Source organism: Xenopus tropicalis, chromosome 1, assembly GCF_000004195.4.
Source record: "Xenopus tropicalis strain Nigerian chromosome 1, UCB_Xtro_10.0, whole genome shotgun sequence".
Classification (NCBI taxonomy): domain Eukaryota; kingdom Metazoa; phylum Chordata; class Amphibia; order Anura; family Pipidae; genus Xenopus; species Xenopus tropicalis.
Genome location: NC_030677.2, coordinates 149,125,098 through 149,135,669, shown reverse-complemented (window position 1 = coordinate 149,135,669; position 10,572 = coordinate 149,125,098). Strand labels below are relative to the sequence as shown.

General features: G+C 38.3%; 1 pseudogene; it reads right to left on the bottom strand.

The window, feature by feature from the left end:
• Positions 1-5,278: 5,278 nt before the first annotated feature.
• On the bottom strand, positions 5,279-10,152 carry LOC116412295 (annotated as a pseudogene).
• Positions 10,153-10,572: the final 420 nt, after the last annotated feature.

Here is a 10,572-nt window from a genome sequence, read left to right as displayed (position 1 = left end):
TGCAAATTTTTCACTGTTTCGGCGAAGCAAAATGGGACAGATTCGCTCATCACTACTCATTTCCCATTTCCAGCTTGCAGACTTCTTAGCTCAGTAGATGCAATAAAACCCTTCATGTACTTCTTCCATAAAAATCACGAGATTGTACAAAATATTTTCTGTCCCTGTATGTTAAATAGTATAACTTTATAAATATTTATTTATTCAAAATCAACTGTTAGAGGTTTCAGCATTTTTGTGTTCTTTTGGTGAAGATTTTCAGTGAAAAACAGATCATTTTAATAGCCTTTTATTGCCCCTCTTGATCATTCAAATGTTCATAGTATAAGCTTTTAAGATATAAATGATGTGCTAGTCAGTACATTTTGTCGTCCAAGGATAAAATAGAAGATAAAAATGCTGACATGGTTACAAAGAAAATATATTCTGTCACAGAAAATGGTCCCAAAACACTGACATTGGCATTACCATCTTCAATGATCACACTTCAATGGCATACCACAGTAGATAAAGCTTAGCATTACATTCAGCCACCCATATCTTTATTGCTACCTGTTTGCATCAGGATAAAAAAAAATGCACTGTCCTGCTAGAATATTTGTTTTATGATTTTTTAATTAAATCTCTCTTCCATAAAACAGCGCTGCAGTAATTTAAAAGCCTGGGGCCCTTACATCATGACTCCCCCGCCCCCCAAAAAAATCAAAAAGAATTCTGCTTACTATATTCTGTAGAATATAGATTATTGATTATTATACCTATAATACCTATAAGCAATTATTTTCATGAATAAAATTAACATATACAAAACTACAAAAACTTTCATTGTTCTATTGAGCAATTAGAGTAAAAGTCTTAATGGCTGTTATGGTTTACTGGACGTGTCAGTTCAAAATGAGGGTCATATTTATTATAAAGTTCAATATGGGAAACATCACCAGTGATGTTGGCTTACACACTATAATAAATATTACCCTCAGTCTGTTGCACCAGAGTAGAGTTAGAACTTGGTCAGTAAAAATATATGTAGAGTGGCAACCCTATATACCTGCGCAGATAAACAATGTTATAATAAAAGGTGAAATGTTTGTTTCAGGTCTCATATCCTATAGCAATTAAAGGAACAGTAACAGCAAAAAATGAAAGAGCTTTAAAGTAATAAAATGCACTGTTGCCCTGCACTGTTAAAACTGGTGTGTTTGCTACAGTAACACTACTATAATTTATATAATAAGCTGCTGTGTAGCCACGGGGGCAGCCACGGGGGCAGCCATTCAAGCTGGAAAAAAGGAGAAAAGGCACAGGTTACATAGCAGATAACAGATACGTTCTGTAGCATATAATAGTGTTTTATCTGTTATCTGCTATGTGCCTGTGCCTTTTCTCCTTTGAATGGCTGCCTCCATGGCTACACAGCAGCTTATTTATATAAATTATAGTAGACTTTCTGAAGTAAACACACAACTTTTACCAGTGCAGGGCAGCAGCACATTATATTTTAGTTACTTTTATACAGTTTCATTTTTTGGTGTTACTGTTCCTTTAACAATTAACAGGAAGAAGTACTAGTCACCTGTTTAAAAGAAACATTTTATTGGTTGCTCTAAGTTACAGCTTTTATCTCTCCCTTACCCTGTTCTGATCAAAGGGTTTTTTTTTTTTTTTACTGCTTTTCAGTGCTGTGAGATAATGCTGATTTGGGTGACAAAAGGCTTTAATAAGCATCTAGCATAGTTTTTGCACTGATATGCAGGAAGCTGATGCTATCACAGCCTGTCCATAATTTATAAACTGATTTTACACTAGCTCCTACCCCTAACAGGGCCTCAGTCAGCCTCCCCATGTGATTTGTATTTTTTTTTCTAGATCATGTAGAGATGTAGAGAAATGTACAATATTATTATACTTACAGTATATTGTAAATATATAATATGTATACCTGGTTTATCCTATCATGTTATAGTATACTTGTTTACTTTCTCTCTTTCTTAATATTTTTATTTCTCTAAATTTTCCAAGGAAACCGGAAACATAATCTGTCAGTTGGACAAAATAGTTTTTATTGCTCACTGGGCTTCACATGTGTCTGTTACTGCTACAGTACAAGGCTTAAAGCATTCGTTTGTCATCAGGTAATTCCCTCTAAATATCCCTTTGGGTAGAAAGAAACTGATTTTCTGTTTCTAACCAACGTGTATGTTCTCAAGTGATCCATGTTTAAGTCTGAGGATACAGAAATAGAACCAGAAATGTTTCACATTCTGCTGCTGTACAGTACATTGTGACCAATCATTTTAACTGTAATCAAAATCTTCACAATGTTTCTTATACTGTACTGCCCTCATGTGGCTTTGAATATGGATATATATATATATACAGTATATATGATATGATACAGAGAACTCATGATCATTGCCAGTTATGATAAACTATGTTACATTAACACGAATAAAGATTAAAAAAAAAACTCCCTCAATTAATACTAGCACAGCTGTCCCATGGAGGAGCAACATATGGAATAGTATCTGGTATATTACCTTAAAGATACCATGGGGTTTTCTTTGACTACAATAAAAATAAAATAATACTGATAATAGGAAAATCGTTGACTTTAACTTGTTTTGAGATCTAGTTCACACATTGAGCCGATTCACTAGAATTTTTTAAAAAAAAAATTGATTGTTCATGAAATATAAGATTGAATTTGGTGTTATAAATATTTTTCCAATATGAATATTTTTCCAATCTGTTATTCTTCCACTGATGTTCTTCTGGGGGAGAATAACAGACTAATTTGAGAGGAATTGCAGTTGTGCGTTAAGAGAATTGTCCATTTGAATCTGCAATGATGCCAGAATTGTGGGAAGAAACTATGCATTGTGAGGAAAAAAGATGGTTTTTGTGATCAAATTGTACTTTGCTCACCGAGCCTTCAGTAAGTGTATGCACCTTCAAATTTAAACACCTACAATATGTTTGGGCCTTATATATAAGTTATAATAATGTTCTCACAAGTCTCAGAAGCCTTAATCACCTTGAGTTAATCTGGGTAAATTAAACACAGCATGGAAGCTATCCTGTATCTGTATCACATGGCATTTCAGAAACCATTGTCTCCATACCTATTAGAGATTCCCGTTGTGTCAACACCTGTATATGTGTTTTGCTACACCACTGGGAGATCCTGTACATGGGCACAGACACACAGACATATTAGAAATACTGTTAGAAAGCTGGATTTGTCAATGATCTTAGTCTATTGATTATTTAGAGACTTGGTTTTATGTACAAGAAAAATCCCTGACGTCTGATTTTATGTTTCTTTTAAATTTACATGCTGATTATCAGCTTTAATGCAGCTATTAAAGTTTGACATTTTAAATTCACTGTTCACTGGTGGAAACTATAAAATTCACAATCTTTCTTCCACTGGCAGATAAGTTTGCTAAATAGTTTCACAAAAAGTTATATTAAATTTAAACAAAGGAAAACCTGTTCCGACAAAGGAATACATTTATTATTACATTGTGGACAATTTTCCGTCAATGACTTTAATTACATTGTTCCATTGTGAGCTACATTGGTCTATATCATATATATATACTGCGCTGGAGTCAATGGATACATATCAGGGGCCCCCAATTTCATTCGTACTGGAACTTTTGCATTTAGCACTTACCTTGAATTATTTTCCGACGCTATATAGACGATATGCTTATGCTCTGGTATGGAACGGAGGATAAATTTCATATGATGGTGACAAATCTTAATGCATTGGACAGTCCTGTTAAATTTACAGCAGAGATCCAGAGGGAGCGGCTACATTTTTTGGACACTGAGCTGTGGATCACGGGTGGCCAGTTGGGCTACTCGTTGTTCCGCAAGCCCACTGACAAGAACGTGCTTCTCCACTTTGGTAGTAGTCACCCTCCAGCCCTTAAAAAATCCCTACCCATCTCACAATTTTGTAGGGTTTTGAGGAATAACTCAGATGAGCGCATAGCGGAAACCCAAATCCTGGAGATGTGGGGGCGCTTTCAAGCAAGGGGTTACCCAGATTCAGTTTTAACGCAAGCTTTATCAACGGCTCGCTCTCGCTGTAATCTCACTAGCAGGGGTCCCAAGGCACATCCTGGTGTGGTGTTTTGTACTACCTTTAATTCTAGATCTGGCCACATCAGAAATACGATTGGTAAAAATTGGAATATTCTTCAGGCCGACCATGCCTTTAAGAAGGTATTACCCAATGCCCCACTTGTTAGCTACAGAAGGGGTATAAATTTACGTGATCTCTTAGTACAGAGTGACCCGATAGCATGTTACCAAAAGAAATCTGGTTCATGGTTGCGTAGCAACAAACCTGTATGGTTTAAATGCCCCAATTGCACCTCTTGTCGGTATATGACTCCAGGGGTGACTTTTTTACATCCCCATACGGGTAAGCGTCTCAATATAAGACATCATATCACTTGTACCACATCTTTTGTCATTTATTTGATTACTTGTCCCTGTGGTTTGTCCTATATAGGAAAGACTGATCAAACGTTGAGGCTGCGTATGGATGGTCATCGCTCTGCTATTAGTACAGCATTTCGTGATGGGGTGACTAATAAACCGGTGGCAAAACATTTTTTAGAACAGGGCCACAGGTTACCCACCTTTCGTTATATTGCAATCGACCATGTTCCCCTACCCAGGAGGGGGGGTGACCGCTCCCGTTTGCTCCTACAAAGGGAAACATTCTGGATTAAAACTTTAAATACATTATCTCCTTTTGGCCTTAATGAATATTGCTCTTTTTCCTGCTTTTTAAATCAACGCTAGATCTCTGTGGGGTTTAGATTCTAGGGCCCTTAATGTGAGGTGATGGGCCAGAATATAAATGGGAGTTTATGGCCAGTGGTATGCTCATTATAATTCTCCTTATGGTGTTTGATATTGTTTTCTCCTTGGTACAGGGTTTCTTTTCTTTTAATTTTGACACATGACTGGAATGACTTGTGCCATTGGGTGTGGGTTTGTGCTTTTATCTATTTATAGCTTTGATGGTTGTTACATGTTTAAGGTCTTGACAAAGGCCCAAGATGGGGGCCGAAACGTTGACCTATTTCTCCATGTATTAAGTTTTATATAGTTCAATAAAAGCTAACTTTTAAAGGATTCCCAGTGTGCACCGCTATACCTGTGGACTCTATATATATATACCATACATAGTAATCAGAGTGCCATAGTAAGTACATACAACTGCAAGGTGAGAACTGCATGTTGAGAAAGCTTATTATCCGCCATTAGCTGATTTTATTTTAAGGACACTGTATATAATAATAATATATGTTTCAAGAGTAAAAACAAAAGGGAGTAGTGTTAGTATGGAGGCAAATATAAATGATTCAATCTCTACTAAGAAGGTGTCAGAGCATGCAAGATGTATGAGTGGGGTCAGATCACAAAAAAGCTATCTATTACATTTGGGCCACAATAATTGGACCTGTACAGCAATATCAAAGTAATTATTGATATAATAAAGCTGGCTAACCATGACTATATCACCAAATAAGCACACAGCTGTGACTGCATTAGAGATGTGTAGCACAATGGGTTACATATGGCCAAATAACGGTCATAAGACATAACTGCAAGAAGAAGACATTCAGTTGAGGCTGTGGAACTGAAGAAGTAGTACTGTGTAAGACATCCAGCTAATGATATAACTCCATCACCACTCAATAAATTCTGCAGCATATTGGGAACAATGTTGGTTGTAAAAGTAATTTCCAATACAGAGAGGTTGCTCAGGAAAAAATCATTGGAGAGTGAAGGCGGCTGCTTGTTGACACGAGTAAAATTATGAGAAGGTTTCCAGAGATGGTTATAATATAAATTGCCAGAAAAAGAAGAAATGTGAGCATTTTGACAATATGAGGGCTTTTAAATCCAATGAGCTTAAATTCCATTACCATTGTTTCATTGGCTGAAAGCATTTTCTAAAGATGGGAAAAATAATTACTTACAAATATATACTATTCACACCTGTTTATGAAATTCAATGTTGAAATCAAGCATTTCTCTCTTTTCCTAATGATTTTTCAGTAGAAATTTTTTCTAGACAAAAGATGTTAAATTGCATTGTTTTGTGTGGCCTGAACAGTTGCAAGGCAGTGCAAAAAAAAGAAAAAAAAGAGCATTGCTTTTTGACATCATTTCTTATTCTTATTTTCTAGTAAACTAATGCCACACAAGGCTGTTTGTCCGCCTGCTTTGCACAGGTGATCTGAGTGGCTCTGCATCCACTCTGAGTGGATCTGTGAAGGTATGCATTTTTTTCTCTGAAATTCTCTCAGTATGACCACAGGTTGACGCAGTACCTGCCAGTGCACTTTACACATAGGGGCACATTTACTAAGATCTGATTTTTTTCTGGGCTTTAAACATGATATGGTATAAATTTGGAGTGACCATGATAATTTCTGAAGTTCTAAAATGTCTCAAAAATGCTTTTATCATTTGTATGAGAATGTCATGGTCGGCACCCTAAACCAGAACTGATACCAAGTTCCCTGGTCTCGGCTTCACCAGTATTGTGACCGCCTTTGGCTTCGGGAGGAGCCCTCAGCTACTCAGATGCCACCTGGACTTAACGAGAGGAACAAGGTGAGGAGTTCTGGCAAGCAAAGGGGCACGACAGTAGTTAAAGTCAGTTAGGCCGAAGATCACGGTACAATACGATTAGGCAAGTTCGTAGTCAGGCAGGCTGGGTCGAGGCAGGCAGAAATCAGGGATCATCAGACAGGCAAGGGTCAAACCGAATAGTCAAACAGCAGGATGAGGCCGGGGGTCAGGATACGGATAGCAGAATAGTCGGGAACAGGCCGGGTCAAAACCACAGGAAATCACTAGCAGGATACAGGAACTAACGCACAAAGCTCAGAAAAGGCACCAGGAATCAATCCTATCACAGGCAACGAAAATGTATCAAATGACCCCTTAAATATTCAAACTTTCGCGCCAATCGCGCTGACGTCATTTCTCCTATAAAAGGCGGAAGCGCACGTGCGGCGCGCACTAGGAGGCTGCCAGCACAAGACGAGGACGGCGCGGCGGGCTTCCCCACTGCGCCGGTAAGTAATTTATTACAGAGAATATCGCAATTGTGTTTTGAAAGTCACAATATTTGAGAATGTAATATTACTTATTAAATAAAAAAGGTGATATGATGTGAATTTTAATTGTGCAGAACCAATTTAAGGTGCCATAGTGAGTTGTACTACATACAACGAGATCTGTTGCAAACTATGAAATATTAAATCTTTTTTTCACTATTAGATGGGTCACTAAATACTTTCTTAGCTTTGCAAAAGATATATTTAATGCTTGAAAAGGACAAATTGTTCATATTTCACACATTTTTCCCTTAACATATTTTATTTCATTGCCACAGAACTGTCTTCAGTTTCATTTACCCTACATTACAATATGACAACTATAGAACATAATGTTCCCCTGGTCCTTCTATATCTATAAAACATAATTGGCCAAATGTGTTCCAATCTTATTAACAATAAAGGTTCCAACTTTTTTAAGAATTTATCCCAATTTTATTTTCCCTCTGTTGAGACTAAGGGCAAATGTGTCAGTCCCCAATTACAAGGCTATCATGCAAATCCTCAGTTTAGCTTTTTCTATTTTAGTGGTTGAAATTACAAGTAGTATGCAACATAGCACCAATGAAGGAGCATTACTAAAATAGGGAGCAGAGAGAATAGCTACTAAGCTAACTGACATAAGCTGACATAAGAGACTAATACAGTTAAAGGGCACTTATTGCCCTCAAATTATTTCCCTCACCAGCGGTGTGGGCAAATAGAGCATGCACTCTGGTTGGGGGAAACAATAGTGCTAGGCTGCCCACACCAGTAGAGAGCTCCCGGTGCAGGCAGCTGTGTTGATGACCAGAGTTGCCACCTATCTGATTTTCCAATTTGGATCAGGATTCTCTAAAATTGGCGCGATGATTGGGCAATCACCAATCGCTGCATCAAAACCCTGCCCCTGTGATGTCACACCCCACCTCTCTGCCCGGAGTTCCCAGACAGGAGAGGTGGCAACCCTTGTTGGGACACTTGCATAAGCATCATGAGCGAGTGCCACAACTGGCTCATGCATGTGACATAGGAGGGTAAATCATATTCACCACTCCTACATCAGGCGCATTGTGCATATTGAGCGACCGGGGAGACTCGCTCATTATGCTCATATGTGGCAAACAACATGGCTGCCCAAAACAGGAGTTCCTCCCAGTATAGGCATTCTAGCTTTATTTAAAAAAAAAACAACAATTGTTTCCCCAACCAGAGTGCAAGCTTTATTAGACTGTACCTCTAGTGGGCAAAACAATTAGAGGGTCATAGGTGCACTTTAAATCAGGTGGGGAGCAGAGAGAGAGAGAGAGTCAGGGCAGGAATTAGTTAGGCTTGGAGCAGAGAGACAGAGGGTGAGATTTAGTCAGGTTCAAAGCAGAGAGACATGGGAGAGGGACTTGGGCTGCTATTATAGCATTCTGCTTGTCACTCACTGACACCATGAGGTCATGCTAATGAGGAAGTGCCTTCAGTTCTCCAGACTAATAATATTAGGTTATGTGAAAAATCAAGGTATATGTTCCCTTTAAAATCCAATTTATAAAAGTATTGTATATGCACTTGCACAGATACTAAATTAGTAGTATTAAATGAAGATGTAACTCAGTAAACTATTCACTCTCCGTAAATAAAATGTGCCCTTAAATAAGTTCACTTATGGTCTGTATATTGGAATTAAAGATCAATATCCTCATTTACTAAATAATCAATTACAAAATAATGTTAAAAATACAGTACTGTACAATTTTGACTTCAGAGTATATCTCATACTTCTTAAAACGGCTCTTGTGGCTAGTGGAGAGCAACATTTTTCAAAAGGCATGCATTCATGGTAAATTTCCGCATTTCACGAAAAAATCCGCCAATGGCGAAATGCGGAAAAATTTGAAGGTATCAAAAAAAATTGTTGTGCGTGGCAAAAAAATGATGTCCATCAAAAAAATTGTGCGCATTATTTTCGGCAAAGCTAAACGGGACAGATTCGCTCATCGCTACTTGATTTCAAAGGCTGTAAATTAAATTATAGGGTTAAGCAAAGGAATTACTACTGTAAAAAGAAAAGTTAAAACTTTGTTTATGTCATGTAACTGTTCTGGGGTTTGTATAACAAACATAGTAATCAGAGTGCGATAGTAAGTACATACAACTGCAAGGTGAGAACTGCATGTTGGGAAAGCTTTTTTTCTGCCATTAGCTGATTGTATTTTAAGGACACTGTACTGTATATCTCAGTCTGGGCAAAGGCTGGAAGATATCATTGCAGCCTAGAGACAGTTACGTATCTAAGCCTGGGCAAAGGCTGGAAGATACCATTGCAGCCTAGAGACAGTTACATATCTCAGCCTGAGTAAAGGCTGGAAAATACCATTGCAGTGCAAGGACAGATACATATCTCAACCTGGAAAAAGGCTGGAAGATAACATTGCAGCGCAGGGACAGTTACATATCTCAGCCTGGGCAAAGGCTGGAAGATACCATTGCAGTCTAGAGACAGTTACATATCTAAGCCTGGGAAAAGGCTGGAAGATACCATTGAAGCCTAGAGACAGTTACATATCTCAGATTGGGACAAGGCAGGAAGATACCATTGCAGCCTAAAGACAGTTACATATCTAAGCCTGGGCAAAGGCTGGAAGATACCATTGCAGCCTAGAGAACGTTAAATATCTCAGCCTGGGCAAAGGCTGGAAAATAAAATTGCAGAATAGAGACAGTTACATATCTCAGCCTGGGCAAAGGCTGGAAGATACCATTCCTGCCTAGAAACAGTTACATATCTCAGCCCTGGCAAAGGCTGGAAGATACCATTTCAGCCTAGAGACAGTTACATATCTCAGCCTGGGCAAAGGCTGGAAGATACCATTGCAGCAAGAATATTGGAGAGTCCATCAAACAGAGATTGGCTCCTAAGCAATCTTTTACAACCACTACAAAAAAAGGAACCTACGCATGTAGGAACTGTAGCCATTGCAATGGCATTATTCAAGGCTCCTTCGTCCCACACCCGCAGCATGGCACTAGGCATGAAGTGGGTGGTTTTTTCACGTGTGACAGTAAGGACGTCATTTACTGCATTAAATGCCCTTGCGGGTTAGTTTATGTCGGACAGACTACAAGATCTATGAAAGTAAGGCTCAATGAGCATAAATCAACTATACCCAATTACCGACCTCAATCCACTCAGAAAATAAAAAAAGATGGGATAAGCAAGGATAGTGAGAAAAAAAGAGAGACCCTGTTAGCCAAACATTTGTAAAACTGTGGGCATCAGGTGGCACAGGTTGGGTGGCAGATTTTGGAAAGGATAATTGTTAAACAGGGGCAAGATAAAAAGAGACTATTATTACAAAGAGAATGCTACTGGATATGGCTCCTCCAAACACGCCATTCAAAAGGGTTAAACAAGGAATTTAACATGTCATGTTTTTTATAG